Source organism: Myotis lucifugus, unplaced genomic scaffold (assembly GCF_000147115.1).
Source record: "Myotis lucifugus unplaced genomic scaffold, Myoluc2.0 scaffold_101, whole genome shotgun sequence".
Lineage (NCBI taxonomy): Eukaryota > Metazoa > Chordata > Mammalia > Chiroptera > Vespertilionidae > Myotis > Myotis lucifugus.
Window position 1 is genome coordinate 184,382 of NW_005871149.1, and position 18,778 is coordinate 203,159.

An 18,778-nucleotide genomic window follows, 5' to 3' on the forward strand; every position below is an offset into this window, starting at 1 on the left:
TGGCTAATGACTATCACATGGCTGGATGAGATCCCCCACCCTGGGCTCACAGCACACTTCCACCACAGCCTGAGGTGCAAAGAGCAGCAGGAGGGGGGCAGCCACTGGATGCTCCCCCCGCTCCCCACTGTACCTCCCGGTGCATCAGAAGGTCCTTGAGGGAGGGGTCCGGGGCGGGGGGGGGGGCGGGGGGGAGGGCGCACGGCTGCCACAGGCCCTGTAGGGGGGGGAAATCATCCATGGAACTCTGTGACATTTTCTTTCTGTTTATTCTTTATATTTTAATGGAATTCTGTGGTCCAGACTTGGTTTCAGTCTCTGTGCTCTCAGAGTCAGCTAAAGTACAAAGGGGAAAAAAAGAGAAAGTAGTGGGAAAAATTAGATTCTTGATTTGTGTCCAGATGGTACTGGACGAAAATAGACTCAGAGATTCTCACTGCAAACTCGCCTCTGGTATGACGCTCCCCTCCCTTCATTTAAGGTCTTCTTGGTAGAAGAGGGAATGGGAATGGGAAAAACACTGGGAACGTTCATTTTTCCCTTTCCCAGCCGCATATTAAAAGGCCTGCACAGGTTCCAGCGAGGACTGGTGGGGGACAGTAGGAGGCCCCTGCGCAGGGGCCTGGGACAATGAGATGACAACCGACTTGCAGAGACCCTTGGGAGGGGAGGCGGCCTGGCTGCAGGCAGGACAGACTGGTGTGCCCTATAACGTGTGTCATTAGGGGACGTGTGGCAGCAGTGGGCGTGGCCATGAGGGGCCACCAGCCTTCCCGGCCCAAATAGCAGTGCAGAGACCAGGCACAGCCCTGGGCCGGGCCCACACCTGCAGGCAGCAGGTTTCAGACATGCGCATTCTTTCTCACTTCAGGGGATGACTCGCAGGGGCCTGGTGCCTCTGGAAAGCCAGCTAGAAAGCGAGGGGGGGCGGGTACAGTCCTCTTAAAAGACACTGTGGGGAGCCCTGAGGGTGTACACCTGTCAGAAACAGAAAACCTCCCAGATTGAATGGTTCCCCTCAGATACCACAGGCATGAGCTTGACTACAAAACCAACGCGACCCCAGGCCCCACCCCGCCCAGCTAGAGGCCACGCCCTGTAGTCTCTCATCCCCGGTTACTCCCCATCACTGCTCTGATGGTCAGTGGGGACACCCCCAGTGTCCATAGCCGCCATACAGGGCGGGCGTCCTCAAGTCCAGGACCTTCTCCGCTGACAAGTAGCCCAGCAGCGTTCAGTCAGATGCCAATGAAATGAGTAGTGGCCAGAAGGAAGGTACTTTTTTAAAAATGCACCTTTCTCACAACCGGGTTTCCTTCCAAACGTTTTAACTGCCTTGGAAGACAAGGGGAGTGCCAGCGAGTCATCCTTGGTTCTGGGTGCCAGGGCTGGGCAAGGGAGAAGCCAAAGGGATCTCAGACACAAGGACCAGGTGATGCCAGAGCGAAGGATGGGCAGATGGTCCAAGGAAAACACCCACCTGAGGGTCAGGCGGCAGGTGGGGTCAGAGCCCAGGCCCCAGGCAGACAGCCTGAGAACCGTCATCTCCTTGGGAACCGGGATTCAGACGTGTGACCTCGGTCTAGTGTTCCCAGGACCACCTCTGGGTTCCGCTCCGATGTCTTCCAGAGCTGTAAGGCTTGAACTAAGATCTTTTAACTTCCCTAACCCCATTCGCTTCTATGTTGGGTATTTTCTCAACTTCAAGTAGCATTAAGGAAAACTTTCTTGTATGGCAAATATGGTCACACAGAGACTGATAATGTTTTACTACGCTTTAGACTTCACAAAGCACTTCCCTAGTGTGGGCCTCATTATTATCCTTGGAGGCAGAAAGGAAAAGACTGGACTCCACAGACCATTTGAAACAAAGAGCATATTCTGTTCACCACTGCAACCTAAGCATTGCATATGCTGCCTGGTACAGAGTAGATACTCAATTAAATATTTTTTTTTAATAAAGGGATGGTTGGATGGGTGGGTGGATGCATGAGAAGGTGGATGGATGGGTGGGTTTGCCTCAATTTTCAAGAGGGATTCCATTCCCAATTCCACTTATGAATGTATGGTTTTGTCTAAGTCGCTAAGCCTTCTTTTCCTCACCTATAAAATAGCAGTAATGATATTGTTCTTGCTACTGCAGTAGCAAATAAAGAGACGCGGGCTAACTCAGTGTCATAGTGACTGAGAATAGAGCCGGGCTTGAACCAGGGCCTCCTGAATCCAAGTCCAGTGTTTGTCCCATTGTACTGTGGTGGAGGGAGAAAGGAAATTGTTGTGTGTTTATCTATCAGAAACTTTGAAATCCTCATAAAAGCTCTTCAGGGTAAGTATCATGATCCCCAGTTTACAGAGAAGGTAAGTGACCTGTCAAAGGTTCCACAGTGGAGTTGAGATTGAAACCCGGGTCAATCTGACTTGGCTCTCCAAGTTTCTCACCACGTGCCATATTTTCTTTCTTGCTCACCCCAAGTCCATGGTTGGAGGCCTCCCAGGTTCCCCATCTACCCTGGAAACAAGACCGGCAAAGGCTTCCAGAGATGCCAGTACCACAGCGGAAGCAGCCGTTTTAATTATTGACCAGTATACACTAGTACAAACAACCCAGCAGCGCTGCAATCTTTTGGCCACAAACATGGCTGCCCACGGCCGCAGCCTAGATCTTCAAACTGCTCTCGGTTGCCCAGATATTTTATTCCAGACAGTCTGGAAAACAGCAGGGCAATGGTAACCTTTTGAGACTGGTTCCATGGAACCATTTATGGCCCAACATAAACTCAAAGTACATGAAGATTTATTGTGGAAGTCACAGTGTAGGGAAATCTGGAGGAAAATGAAAACAGAGCTTCGTTTAAATCTTTTCATATACCTTCTATTGGAGTAATTGGTTGAATTCACTCCCAGCCAGGAAGTAGGCACACGAAGCGAGTTAGGATCCAAAACTCTGGTTCGGAATGTTCCAATATGGGGCACACCTGTGCTCAGGAGGCGGCGGGGGAGAAGACTGGGGTGGAGGAGAAAGAAATAGTTTTAATCCTGGAACAAATGGAAACTCTTAATATGTCTGTCTCCAAGATGTATTGTGCTATCAGTTAAGGCTTAGTTACAAGTGACAAAGAACTCAGCCTAGCTTAGTCTACAGCAATATATTAATTTATAGGTCCACATTACTCACAAGCCTAGAGGCAGGTTGTGATACATAAAGGTTTGTCTCCTCCCCAAATTCATAGGTTGAAACCCTAGTGCACATTGTGATGGTATTTAGAGGTGGGGACCGTGGGGCTAATTAGGTTTAGATGAGGTCATGAGGGTGGGTTCTTATGAGAGGATCAGTGACCTTATAAAAGGAGATCGGCCCTAGCTGGTTTGGCTCTGTGGATAGAGCGTTGGCCTTCGGACTGGGGGGGTCCCGAGCTCTATTCCGATCGGGAACACATGCCTGAGGGGCATTCCGGGGGCAGCTGATCAATGATTTTCTCTCATCATTGATCATTGATGTTTCTATCTCTCTCTCCTTATCCTTTCCTCTCTGAAATCAATAAAAACATATTTTTTTAAAAAGGAGACCAGCCCTAACTGGTTTGGCTCAGCAGATAGAGCGTCGGCCTGCGGTCTGAAAGGTCCCAGGTTCGATTTCGGCCAAGGGCATGTACCTTGGTTGCGGGCACATACCCAGTGGGGAGTGTGCAGGAGGCAGCTGATCGATGTTTCACTTTCATCAATGTTTCTAACTCTCTATCCCTCTCCCTTCCTCTCTGTAAAAAATCAATAAAATATATATTTTTTTAAAAAGGAGACCAGCGCGTTCTCTCTCTCTCTCTCTCTCTCTCTCTCTCTCTCTCTTCCAGGAAGAGAGCTCTCACCACAACCCAACCATGCTGTGAGACATAGTTTGTTTAAGCCACCAGCCTATGGTATTTTGTTACACCAGTCCAAGCTGGTGAAGGCATAGGTCTAGCTTTGGGCATGGCTGCCTACAGGGGTACAGAGCTGTCATTATTATCTTTTTTCTCTCTCCTTATCTTATACAGCTCCATTTTCATAAAAGTTCATGCCCCAATGAAACAAAAATGGCTCCCAGGTTCAAGTTGGAAGACCCGCCTCGCAGAGAACACAGAAGGAGGTGGGGGCTGTGGATGCTGAAGACACAAAGAGCACATCCTCCCACAAGTTAGTGGAGCCCGGGTGGGGGCCAGGCTAGGGGCGAGGTCTCAGAAATGAGCACTAGGACAAGAAAAGCGCGACATGGCAAGGGATGGATACGCACCACAAACGAAAGGCTGGCTTGTCTCAACAACCTTGTACACTGAGTTTATGATTAAGCCCTAACATGTTTTCTGAGTGTGTGTGTTTTATCTTTATTATTGAGAGTATTACAAATATCCCTCCTTGCTCCCCCCACCAATGCCCTGAAACATCAACCAGAAAGAATATATGCACCCCTATGTTCATAGCAGCATTATTTTCAATAGGTAAGATCTGGAATAAGCCGTAAAATGTTTTATCACAAATCATAAGTGGAAAGGTGGCGTTTGCTAAGGTGGAAGCTCATACCTTATGTAATTTAAGCTGCAAAAGTCAGTTCATGGGATTCTGCAAAAGGGTTGCTTTATCCTATAGAAATGTTTTCTATTTAAATAAGTACAGTGGTGCCTTACTTTCCACGGTTCATTGATTCCTGAAATAAAGGGCATAAACTGAATGTGAGACCAATGGATTGTGTTTCCAAATGCAGGCACTAAGGGCATTGCAAAATGCATCTACGGTGTGAAAAATCTCCCTTATTTTCTCTATAAGTTTGGATTGTGGCCTATTGGCTTTTGGTAGAGTGAGGCCTAGTTAGTATCCTTAACACACACACACACACACACACACACACACACACACACACGCTACTCCAAAATCCACAGACCACACAGCAGTACCTGCAGAAAGAGCTTAACAATTTTTCCCCACAACTTTTTCCCATGAGTCCATTCGTGTGGGACCAAATCTCGAAATCCACTTCCCCAGGCTGTGTTCCTCCCTGGACAACAACGAATTCCATAAACAAATGACCCTTCAGTGACTTGACAGCAGAAAGAGTCCAGAAGCCAATGCTCCCTGAGCCAACAAACAAAACTCTGTTTCAGTGGTGTTTTCATGGAATCTAAGGTCAGGCCCCCGTGTATCTTGATGGTACCAATGAGGCCCAGGCGGGCAGCGTTAACCAGGTCTCACTGGCAGCAGCCACCCCGCACCGGCGGCCATAAGGACAGATGCCAACATTAGATGTGTGTGAATTGTTCTGATTCATTGATTTGTAAATTTTATTGGAACTGTTGGTAAAGGCGGATATTTAATCAGTGCGAGGACTAAACTTGTGCTTATTAGGAATTTTCCCTTCCCCGGGCTGGAAACTCAGAAGTTTCCTTCAGCCAGGGGCATTCGTGGCAATCTTTTAAGAACGATTTCTTCCACCTAAAAAGCTCTAGGATTTACAAATGTGATCATGACATAAGCCCTGGAAAGTAGGGCAAAAGGGCAAAGGGGACGCATGTTCATGAGTCTCTTTTCAAGCACAAAAGGGGGAGGGGCAGACAGCAAAGGACTTACAAGTGTTGTCCCTCCTGTTTCCCTACCCCCAGCGCCCTCTCAGGAAGGAAGCAGAGGGCACCTTTCCTGGGAGGAGCGGGTACCTCTCTACCTGGTGTGATTTCAAGGGGCACTTGTGCCTCACCCCCAAGGAGCATCCTCACGTGCTCTCCATCTAGGCTGGCCTTTCAAAGCTCTTTCCACAGCAGTCACACTGCTCGGTTCCTCAAGTTCAAAGGCAGCTGCTCTGGGAAAGGCTGGTTTAAACCACGCATATCCCTGGGAGATGTCAGAGCCTTTCCTGAGACACAGTACTGAGGACATCAAACTTTCATTTTGGAAACTATCCTCATTTTCCCCTCCAAGTGACTTTAAGAACAGGCAGACTACTATTAATGCCATTGCACAGATGAGCAAACTGACATTTAAAGAAATGAAGGAACTTGCCTGGGTCTCGTAGGGTTTTGAGAATCACAGGGGTTGGGAAGGGGATGGAAAAACATGAAGTGTGGGTCAGCTTTCCAGGGTCAAGCCCCAGACAAGTCACAGCTCAGCTCTCTCTGTGTTCCCAGCAAGAGACCAGGTATGAGGTGGGGTGAGGGCAGGGTACTTCTCTACCTGGTGTGATGTCAAGGGGCACTTGTGCCTCACCCCCAAGGTGCCCTCTGCTTCCTTCCGGAGAGGGCACAGGGGATACCCAGAAAGCACGGTACGAGCCATGCACCCATCTGAGCAAACACATCCATCATCGTTTTCCCGTACGGGGTTCCAGGGTGGAAACGAAAGGATCCCGGTGATTCTCCCTTCTTACCTCCTGTCAGTCATGACCTTGTGCCCATCCACCGAGTTCTCACAGGTTGAGAGCAGCAGCAAGCAGGGAAGAGATTCCCACAGCCCTGGCACAGAATCAGACGTGGACAAAAGGCATCGAGCCCAGAACTAAGAATCAGGGTACCTGATACTCTCCCTGCGTCTCCCTCACCACTCCGCTCCGCAAAGGCTGCCAGATGGAATAGATTACAAACGACGCACCGGCCTCGGTATCTGTGCTTTGCTTTGTAATCCTAAGCCCGCTCGCCCGCAGAAAGTTCCGGTGCACCCTGGATGGGACAGACCAGGAAACAGCTCATTTCGCCCCGAGTCCCCTCAGGCAGCCACCCACCTGGGAAGGTCTGAGAGGCTGGCCGGGAAAGCGCTACAACGTCCAGGGATCCAGATGCTCCTTATTAAGACATTCTGCGTTTGTGCTGTTGAGTTCATTTGTCCAATTACAAGAAGAAGTTAGGCACTGATAGCTCTCTTGGCAGTTTCCCGCACGTCAGTGATCAGATCCCTCTACAACATACTGGGGAGGATCTGAACAGCGTGACTTCCACTGTGACTTAGCGGATTGCTGAATCTGTCGACTCAGTCACTTAACCAATCTCTATTGAGCACCTACTGTGTGCCGGGCCCAGCGACGGCTGCTGGGCGGTCAGAGGTCCCCACTGGAGACAAATGATGACCATGGCAAGTGACCGACCTGCAAGGGGAACGGGCATGCCCACCATCATAGGAGCGGAGTGCGGGGTCAAGGACACAGCCGGGGCTGCCTGGCTGATGAAGTGTTTGCCATTACGGAGCGGACTCGGGTTTCGTCTGCAGTCTGGGATCCATTCCTATACTCAATTCAAAGTGCAGCAGGGCGCTTCCCAGTGAAATGAATCCACGCCACCCATCACACATCATTACATCCAAGGAAGTGGCAAGTGTTTCAGGGACCGGAGCATGTGCAGCCTGGCCTGGGGGGTGGCGGGGGAGGGAGCTGGCCCCTCAGCCCTCCTCCTCATGTGGAGGCCTGGGGACCTCAGTGGTAATGCAGGAGCCAGAGCAGAGTGAGTGCCCGCCAGCTGGATCCGTGCGCCAGTCGGTCAAGCAGTCACTCGTTCAGGTAACAACTACGTCTGCTGTGCCTACTGTCACCAGATGCTGCTCTGGGGCCCGGGCCGCAAAAGGACAAAACTCACTGCCTATGGAGCCGATGGCCTGTGCAAACCAGTCAGCCAATAAGAACAGCAAATGCTGTTACTGTGTGCCACCCCCTTCCTAGGTGCTGTCCATATTTCGTCTTTACCACCACCCTCAAAGGAAGGTCCTATTATTAACCCCAATTTAAAGACAAGGAAACTGAGGCAGAGAGGTCAAGTAACCTCCTCAAGGTCAAGGAAGTGGAGGAAGTGGAGGAGTCATGGATTTGAACCTAAGTAATACAGAGCCGTGCTTTCAGTAATAACGTTCTACCACAAAATAAATGTCAGTCATATGTTACATTAGAACAGCGCCTCTCAACCTGTGGGTCGCGACCCCTTTGGCGGTTGAACAACCCTTTCACAGGGGTTGCCTAAGACCATCCTGCATATCAGATATTTACATTACGATTCATAACAGTAGCAACATTACAGTTATGAAGTAGCAACGAAAATAATTTTATGGTTGGGTCACAACATGAGGAACTGTATTTAAAGGGCCAGAAGGTTGAGAACCACTGCATTAGAAGGTGATACACTCAGAAGGAAAAAAGGATTAAAACAGGAAGCAGGACAGAAAGTGCTGGGGTGTATGGTATGTGTGGGAGGGAGTGGTTTATATTATATTATATTATATTATATTATATTATATTATATTATATTATATTATATGAAGGGGCCACTGGAGCGAAGACCTGAAGGAAGTAAGGAAGTGAGGGATGCAAGTATCTGAGGCAAATGCATTACAAGGAGTGAAGAGGAAGTGCAAAGGACCTGAGATCAAGTAAAGGTCCTGCCTCTAATTTCAACATGGGGGCAGCGGTTTCCATACCACAAGCAATTCTCCGACACCAGCTGGATGTCCTACAATTCCACTCAGTTCTGACACTCTCCACCCAGAGATAGCGACAGTGTCCAAAAGCTACGGGTTCAATCGTACAAGACTACCCCTCCCCATCACCACATCACACCAATAGCAAATCCAGTTTGTCACCTGTGCTTCTAACTGATCAGCTATAGATTGGAGACTCTAATGCCCACCCCCCTCCACCCCACCCCACCTTCCTAGGGTTTGATGAAATTGCTGGATGGCTCACAGAACTGAGAGAGACATTTTACCTGCTGGATGATTACCAAAGCATGTAACTTATGGAAGAGATGCACAGGGCCAGGTATGGGGAGAGGGCACGGGGCTTCCACACCCTCTCTGAGCACACCGCTCTGCCCTGATCTCCGTGTGTCCGCCAACCCCGCGGCTCTCTGAGGCCTGTCCTTTCAGGTTTTCAGGGAGGCGTGATTGATTAACTCATCAGCCGCCGGGGACTGATTCAGACTCCAGCCCCTCTCCCTCCTGAGAGGTCAGGGGGTTGGGACGGAGAGTTCCAACCCTTTCATCACAGGGTTGGCTCCTCAGTCAACCAGACCTCATCCTTAGGTGTGGTCCAAAAGTCGCCTCATTAATATAACAAAAGACACATTTACTGCTCTCATCGCAGGAAATTCCAAGGGTTTTAGGAACTCTGTGCCAGAAAGGGGGTGAAGACCAAATACAGGGGTGAGCAAAAGTAGGTCTACTGTTATTCCTGTGGAAAAAGACAGTACTTAATAAGTAATAATACAATAATAAACTGCATTTCATATACTAGTACTCACAACTATAAACCACCCCTGTGTCTATTTCTTACGATAAGTCACAATTCCTCAGGGAGCCTGTCTACAGTAGGAGGCAGCTGAGTGGAGGGAGGGGCCACAGTAGAATAAGATGAGTCCAAAGAGGTAAGGGAGCTGGGAAGTCATTCCAGGCATGATGAGGACCTGGGATATTTTCTGAGTGACATGAGGAGCTATGGTAGCCATTATGTTTTCTGACAAGTATCTCCCCTCTGGCTACCCCATAGGATTGCCCTTCCTTGTCCCTTTGAGGTTACATGTGGCCATGTGACTTGCTCAGTCAACAAAATGGGAGCAGAGGTGATGTGGTACAAGCAGAAGCTTTAAACAAGAAACAAGCTTTGTTGGGTTAAGCTGCTGAAATGTTGGTGCTGTCTGTTATCTCAGCACAACCTTGCCCAAACTGACTGATACAGGTTTTTTGGAAAGAGGAGTTCTGGTAGGACCATTCTGGCAGCCGCTGGTGTTAAGAATAGACCCAAAGCAGAAAGCAGAGAAAGCAATTAAGAAAGGATTGCTTTGATCTAGGTGAGAGACTAAGATGACGGTCTATTGATCATCAGTAATACTGGAGGAAATGAAAAGTGATCAGATTCTGGATACATTAAGGTGAACCACTAGCATTTGCTAATGAATTGAATACTGGATGGAAAAGAACGGAGTTGAAGATGAGACAAGGTTTTTGATGTGGGCAACCAGAAGTTTTGAAAGAGCTGTCAGTCTTCCAACACCCCCTCCCACCCCCACCATGCATGATACACACACTTCAAAAAAAGAACTAAGTTCTTTATACGGCAGGCAGAATGCCTGACCTTTCACCATGGAAGTCATTCCTCTGGAGAATCAATGCCCCCTCTCAGGGAGCTTATTTCAAAATGGAAATACCCACTAGAGAGGTTGCTTACTGTGGATTGAACTTACAACTCAAAGACACCCTTGAGCCCTGGATGGTATGGCTCAACAGTTGAGTGTTGACCCAGGAACCAAGAGGTCACCAGTTCTATTCCTAGGCAGGTTGTGGGCTTGATCCCTAGTAGGAGGCATGAAGGAGGCGGCCAATCAATGATGTTTCTCTTTCACGATGTTTCTATCGCTCTATCCCTCTCCCTCTCTCTCTAAAAATCAATACGAATGTTTAAAAAACAAACACATCCTTGAAATCACTTAGTCCAAGCCTCGTGTTTCATTTGAAGAAACGAAGGTCCAGAGAGGTAAGCGATCTTGTCCAAGGACACGTAGAACATGAGAGTTGAGCTGGTATCCAAAGAGGACTCCTGCCTCCCAGTGCATCGCTTTCTCCCCTGCCTCTGGTCCGGCCTGGGCAGGGGGCTCCTGGCTGTGCTCAGGCCTTGGAGGGGGTGCAGGGAGGAGGGGGGCAGCATGTAAAAGGAGCGTTGTCTCCTTCAGTATTTTGTACGGACCAGTCCTGAGCAGGACTCCAGTCCAACTTCCTTCAAGGTTGCAAATCCTTCCATCACATTAACCTTGGCTTTGCTTGTCCTGAACCAAAAACCAAACCCGAGAAGAAAAATTATTTTTTAAAGTGAATAAAATGCAGTTCAACTGTGTGTGTGTTCAACTGTGTGTGTGTGTGTGTGTGTGTGTACGAGCGCGCATGTGCGCCCTACCAAGCATGGACCACATTACCCCTCTGGACCTTCGTTTCTTTGAATGAAACATGAGGCTTGGACTAGGTGATTCCAAGGGTGTGTTTGTTTTTTAAATATTCGTATTGATGCCCTAACCGGTTTGGTTCAGTGGATAGAGCGTCGGTCTGCGGACTGGAGGGTCCCAGGTTCGATTCCAGTCAAGGACATGTACCTTGGTTGGGGACACATCCCCAGTAGGGGATGTGCAGGAGGCAGCTGATCGATGTTTCTCTCTCATCGATGTTTCTAACTCCCTATTCCTCTCCCTTCCTCTCTGTAAAAAATCAATAAAATACATTTTTTAAAAATAAAAATAAATAAATAAATAAATAAATAAATAAATAAATATTCGTATTGATTTTTAGAGAGAGAGAGGAAGGGAGAGGGACAGAGAGAATGTGCTCCCTCCATCTTCTCTGGCGTCTTCCTGCCTGCCAGCTTTGTGCCACTCTCCGGCACAGCGTTCTTCGAGCTGCTCCCCGTGGGTCGGGCACAGCTAAAAGCAGCCAGAGCCAGCACGGCTCTCTTAGCCTAGCACACGGCCCCTGGCATGCCAACTAGAACCGTTTGTATTAAGCATTTTTCTGTCATGCTTCAAATCTACAAGCGCCTGATTATCATTTTATTAGGTTTTTATTATTAGTTGTACCTTTTAAAACAGCTATTTGAAACATTTCACTCTGAACCCCTCTGTGGTTTCTGCAAATCTCCAACAATGCCCATTTTTAGTGACTTTTGTCTTAGACTTTTGCGCTGGGGTCCGGGAAAGCCAAGCTGCCTTTTTAGGTCATTGGGGACCAGACGTTTCCCGTGAGTGGCAGAGGCAAGAGGCAACAGGAGGTGCAGACCTGAGTCTCCTCTTCGAAGGAGAAGGTAACGAATAACCTGAGGAGAAAAGCATTGCAGACGAGATTCGCAGCCTCAGAGCCCAAACAGCCGCCCAGAGCCAGGCAGCCGAGGGACAGTGTGTAATGTTCACCAGGTCCCAGGATTGGAAAAATGTGCAGGATCAACTGAAATGGTGTTAGCTTTTCCTTCTGAAGTTTAAATGAGTATTTGCATTACATAAAAGTGCCGAAAAGTATATCAAAGCCTATAAAAACGTGAACTAAGACAGATGATTTTGCTTTCGTTGGAAAAGAAATGTCCCCATAAAAAGGCATAATCTGTGCCTCGTTCCCCCGCTGCGAGAGCTGTAAGTACTGTCCTCGATGCCCTGGGAAAACCTCCCTTTCTGCCCATGCAGACGGATCGTGTCTCTCCTTGCGCACGTGCAAGGAGTTCGGAACGCCTGCTAAAGCCACACCTGGAACAAGGCGACATTGTGCGCTGCTTCTGACGCGCGGCCTGTTTCGTGTATTAACTTCTAAAGTCCATTAATGACAATGCCAGATGGGCTGCCTTCAGTCTTTACCCCCCTATACGCCTTTATTCCACCCTAACAGATCCCAGCTATTATGAAAGCACAGTGCTTACGCTTCATTATAACAAAGATTTCTCTGGAACCAATATCCTAAATGATGGCCCACTGCTTAGAATAATTGTACTCGATTCAATGTCACGACCATGATGGGAAACAAATTCTGCCAGGTACCGTAGGGGCTCAGATCTGCCGATGCAGAGATGGAAAAGGCCACAGAGCTGGGCTCAGAGGGCTCGATGTTTGAAATGACAAAATCCCAACACAACCAAAGAACTGTAGCAGGGACCTAATCGAGAATTCCAAGTGGGGATGGTAGTCTCACCCGATGGGAATTTTAGTTTCGTTTTGTGGTTTTCATTTCTGCAGCTCTTTGGCCAGGGGCCTGATGGCTCCCAGGTCCCACCCCAGGGGTAAGTCCTTCAACAATCTCCTTGTCTCTGTGGCAGCACAGACTCACGTGCAAGGCCTCCTCATCACCTTCATCACACCAGTCGGCTCTGACAACAAGACTGACCGTGACACCACGGGCTGGATCAGGGCTTACCTGCCCCGAAGCCACATAGAGGCAGCGTTTCAGCGGCTCTTTGCCCACCTGAGGTCCGTGGTGGCAAAGTAGCTCTTTATTTCATCTCGGCCCAGTGGGGCGACATCAAAGACAGGAGCTTTTCCTCCGGGGCCTCTTGTGCAGGCATTTTTCCCTCGCCACAAAATGTTTTTCTTTTTTTAAAAAATGAACTTGTTGCTCCAACCGGCTTGGTCTCTGGCTCTGGGTCCAGAATGAGGGTAACGGTGAAGTTGAAATGTGTTTCTGGATTCTGTGGTTTCAAAGCAGTGGCGCTTTCCAAACCAGGGTGGGCCCTGCACAAACTGTCAAGCTGGCGAGGTCGGCCTCCCCCCCAGCTTGAGCGGAGCAGGAAGAGATGCGTCCATACTCGTCCCTGTGCAGAGCCCTCACTGTGTGCCCAGACACATCCCAACGTGCTTCGCCGGTGTGGTCTTGGCTTAATCTTTCCACGTTTCCAGGTGCATCCCTGGTGGGGATCTGCCTCCTCAGGCATCTGATGCTCAGAGAGGTTAAGTAACTTGCCCAAGGTCACACAGATCGTGACAGGATAAAGGAAGGTAGGATCAAAGACACTTGAAGGCCACAGGCCCAATCTCTAAGCCTCTACAGTCACATTCTTTATGCTACATAACGCAAAGGCATGCTGCTTTCTAACAAAGGCAAAGAAGAAAATTTCTTGGAAAAATATATAGCTTGGCTTCAGCCAAGGTATCTGCAGTCCTCCCACCACATCATATAAGCCCAGGACCCACTTCCTTCCTTGCTGGAGGGGTTGCCGGGGGCGGGGGCAGGGCGTACACCTGCTGGGTGGCCAGGGCAGCCTGTCAGAAACATGGCTTCCCCTGATGCACTTCCTTCTTAATGGAAGTAACATTTTGAAAGTAAAGTTGTACCCTGTGCAGAATAAGCAGCACAATGGCTGTGATTCATCTGCCAGAGACTGTAAATGTGATGCTAAGACAGCGGTTCTCAACCTGTGGGTCGCGACCCTTAGGGGGTCGAACGACCCTTTCACAGGAGTCATCTAAGACCATCGGAAAACACATGTATAATTACATATTGTTTTTGTGATTAATCACTATGCTTTAATTATGTTCAATTTGTAACAATGAAAATACATCCTGCCTATCAGATATTTACATGACGATTCATAACAGTAGCAAAATTACAGTTATGAAGTAGCAACGAAAATAATTTTATGGTTGGGGGTCACCACAACATGAAGAACTGTATTAAAGGGTCGTGGCCTTAGGAAGGTTGAGAACCACTGTGCTAAGAGGAGGAAATAAACTCCTGCTGAAGAGCAAAGTCATCTCTGCACACGGGCCACTGTGACAATTAGCACGCCAGGAACGGGACTCCATCCGGAACAGCTCTGCTGGCACAGAGTGAGGAGGAAAGGGGCTGAGGACAGTCTGCAGCCTTGTCTCCTGTTGTCCCCAAGCATCTGCCAGTCCCTCCCTCTTTACCCTGTAGCATCACCCACACACTGCTACAACCCCTCCAGCTCAGCCCTGGAGCAGCAACAGGCTGCGCAGGCTCAGGAGGCGCTGAGCACCGGCCCTCGTGGGAGAGCAGTGAGAACCACAGAGGTGTCCGAAGATGCCACCCGTGAAGACCTGACCTGCGCTGTCCACCTGGTGGCCATTGGGTCATTGGAGGCCTTTTGGGGACAGAGATGAGTCTGAGAACCTGGAGGCTCACCCGTGCTCGGGTCAGGAGAGGGGAGGACAGACTCTAATCAACCAGCACCTGGGATCTCATCACCTGTCTCCTCGGTGCCTGGGCGTCTCACCCTCCTTTCCACACCGAGCTCACCGAAATCACTATTTTCTTTTTTATTTATGGGCCTGGCTACGGGGTGGGGCAAAAGTAGGTTTACAGTTGTGAGTATGCGAAACACAGATTATTCTTGTCTTATTAGTTATGAATTATTGTATTACTTCCCATATGAACAACTCTAAACTTACTGTTGCCCCACCCTGTATAATGTACACTACATAAATACTTACTAAATATTTCCATAAATAATGTCAGATGGAGGGAACAGCTTGAACTAAGGCGTGCACCTTATTAGAACTTAAGTTGCATGTGGCTACAGGCTGTTTCATTCATTTCGTTCATGCTGAATCCCCAGAACCTAGAGTAGGACAGACACATAGCAGGTGCGCAAACCTATTTATTTAATACAATGAGTAACATGATTATAAGCAATCATAGTTATTATGGCTCAACAAGGACACGGCCACCCCACCAGAGAGGACAGATAGGGGAAGTGAGCTCAATCTTCCCCCTTCCAAGCTGGTAGCTTTCCTGGGCTGCGGTGCCCCCGCTGGAGAAGAGCTGAACTGCCCTGGGCCTATGGAGACAGGACCGGTTCCAGAGATGAGATCCACAGGCTGCTGCAGCCTGAGTTAGAAGTTACCACCAAGGTCAGAGTTGAAGCTGGGGGTGGAATCATAACCTTGGGAGGCATTGCGGGAAGGCTGAGGGTGGAGAAGAACGCAGACTGAGCCACAGAAACTTGACGGAAAACTGCTCCCTGCAGGCCGTCCTCGGGGAGGAAGCTGAGGGCTGGCAAAGTCTCGCTGAGCTTGGCTGAGAGACGGCTCGGTGTTTAACAGCAAGAGCTCCACAGGCACTGTCCAAGTCTCTACCCTGCCATTGATGGCTGCCAGCCACCTGAGTGGCTTTTGCTGCATAAGAGACTTGCCCCTTAGGGCTTCAGTTACCTTATTTACAAATAAATGGGCGTTACCTACTCATAGGGCAAGTAAAATGCTTGCCCCCAACCCCAAACAGGGGAAGCACTCAAAAAATGCTGTGATTATTATGTTATTACGTTGGTGGTCGTGATGTTATTGCAACTGGTGACCTTTAAGAAGAAACTGTCCGTTCAGTGGGGAAGGGAGATGAAGGAGATGGGAATCAGATGGCAGGAAGCTAAGGGGAACGGAAGAAAGAGTGGGTGCTGAGGAGTTCCGTAGTGCAAGCAGGTGAGAGGGCCAGGGGCTGGGCAGCAGGAGGACTAGTAGTTTCTTTGAGAAAAGACAAGTGGATGGGCACAGGCAAAGGGAGGGAATCTGTAGAGGTGAGAAATGGCAGCTGTCAGAGAGAGGTAGAGCCAGGAGCAGGCAGAGACAGCCCCGAGAGGAGAGGGGGGCCCAGTGTTCTGCACCCCACCTGCCTTTGTTCCTTTACCAGCTGCACCAAAGACCGGGGTTGGAGGACTTTTCCTCGGCCTCTTCCAGAGAGTGAGGTAGCAAGTGGGCTTGCCTACAAGTCAGGAGGCTCCAGTTCTGGTCTGACCGTGGCCATTCCTACTTGGCTGAGCCCCAGTCCTTCCTGGGCTCTTGTGTCCTCCGCCTGGTGGCCGGAGTGATTATCTTGGTGATTCTGTAGCCATGTCATCACACTGAGCTTTATAAAATATTTCCTCTTCTCAAGTTTTTCTCCACTCTGATTAGAAGGAAGGAAAAACAATCTTTGCGCTGAAGCTATTTCTCCTTCCAGCAACTGGGACAATATTTCTGTTGCAGACCTACTGCCAGCAGAGCCGGCCACAGCGTCCACACGGGCAGATCGAGGCTGAGCCTCCCAGCGTGTAACACAGCATGAGCCCTTGGCCGTGGCTTCTGGAACGAAGCAAGAGCTTTGTGCTGGGCTGAGTGCTGCTGTGGCTGCAGGCTCTGGATCCTCGGAAATAACAATTCCTGTGCGCACCACACTCGGTCCGCCAAGGAAGCAAATGCATCAGCTGCCAGTTATTTTGATACCCTGGATAGAAAGCTCTTTCGAGAAAAATCGCCTTCAGAAAAACATTCTTCTCCTCTGCTTGTCTGCACCATTCCCTCTGCCCGCTGCCCTCCCAGCTGCTTCTCATTCCTGTACATGCAGCTGGTCCAAGCCTTCAGGTCCTTCTCTCGGTGCCCCAGGAGAAGGACATTCCCGCTTTGACCCGTCACGAACGTGGAAGAGGCAAGAGAAGAGACCTCTGGCTGTGGGCTCTGTACCACGCCGACCTCATCTGGAACCCGCCGGAAACCAGCCCCGTGTGGATGGGCTGTTTGACAGTCACAGATGGCTCTGACCATTATTGGATTCACTAGGCATTTACTGAACTCCTACTGTGTGCCAGGTCCTGTGCTAGGATCTGGGGAGACCCTGATAAACATGGCCAGGGCCTAATATCCAGCCTCCGCTAGAACACGAGCTCTCTGAGAACAGGCACCTCAGCCATCTCACAGTGCCTGGCACATAGTAGGCGCTCGTAATTAATCTTTGGAGTATTTGTTTGTTGCCTACATATTCTTATTTTCATGTTCTTATTTAAGATCCTTAAAATTCAGGGACAGATATAGAGCTAGTCACGGATGGAAAGGAGCTCTCATTAAGCCAGCCTGTGCCGTCAGAATACGATCAAGAATTTGAGGAGGGCATCTAGGCTTATATTCTGCTTACACCATTTCTACATTTCCCTCTTATACACCACATAAAAGAAAAGCCACAAGTGCCCCAAATCCTTTTGTCCTTCTGGGTGATGCCACAGGGACATATACCAAAGCTCTGTGTTCAACAACTAAATTCTCTGTTATTCTAAAATTTTCGACTTCATCCCTAAATTTTTAGGCAGCTGTTATGTCAGGCTTACGGCTAGTGCTTTCAAACAAGTTTATACATGACATGATTGATGAGTGAATTTGTCCTATTGTCCGGACATTTCTTTAATTGACGATGATAAATTTCCTAACCAGTCACCCCGACTCGGGGACTGCTTCTGCAAAAGGGTCCTTTACGGTGGCCCGGTCACCAGCACTCACCTCCAAGGTGTGCCTGCTCACCCACCAGTCTGTACCGACCAACTCAGAAGTGGCCAAGCCTTTGCTGGGAAGCAATGTGCCCAGACCAAAGCCAAAACTGACTTCCAATTCTGGGGCTTTCCTCCTACCTCGTCCTTCGCAGACCATGCACAAATGGAGTGAACTTAGGGCAAAGGTGAAACTAGGAAGAAGTGGCGGCCTCAGACCAATCCGTGTCAAGGGCATGGGAAGTGCCTAAGGAGAGCCTCACCTTGCTCAAGTGCCTTCCACTGGGACTTACAACAGGAACCCCTATAGCACTACATCCACGTCCCTGAGGGTGACCTTCACCATGAAGAGACAGGGAGCCTCTCCCTCCCCACATCCCATTCTCCCTGCACCAGGCACAGGGGTAGGGCTTCAGCACAGTGTGCAGGGAGGAAGTGAAGACATCTGACTGAGTTCAACACCAGAAAAAGTGGGCTATGACTTTGAAAACCTATGAATCCCGGGCCCAGAACATGATTACATTTGGTGAAAAATCTGACTTCGGGGATATTTCTGACTTGCTCCTGTGGGGCTGGGGTAGGAGAGGGCAGGCTCTGAACCCTTCCAACTGGTTCTGGTTCTAGGAGCCGCCGCCCTCCAGCCAGAGGAGCGCCCGCACCTGCATCTTACGGGGCTCCTCTGGGTGCTCGCTTCTCCCGGGGTGACAAGCACCCTGGCTTCTCTCTTTCTAGACTGTGAGGAATAACCAAGCCTAAGGCAGGATGGTGAACGCCAGGCAGACCCCCAGGCACTGGCTGCAGGCAAAGTCGGTGGGGGCGGGGGGGGGGGAGCCGGGGGCAACTCCGCCCACGCACAGCCCGTGGGCCCATGGGCCACCTTGGCCAGCACCCCTTCCTGGTGCCTCAGAAAACCCCCGCCTGCGCTCGGAGTGCGCGGCCCCTTCACCCCCGTGCGTTTCCATTTGACCTCTGGGGTTTGAACCCTCCGTGGCGGAGCGGAGCAGCCCTTGGGAAGGATCGATTGCGAGTCCCCAAGACCATCTATCGCCCGGCCTCGCGGCCCAGCCCAGACAGGTGTGGGGC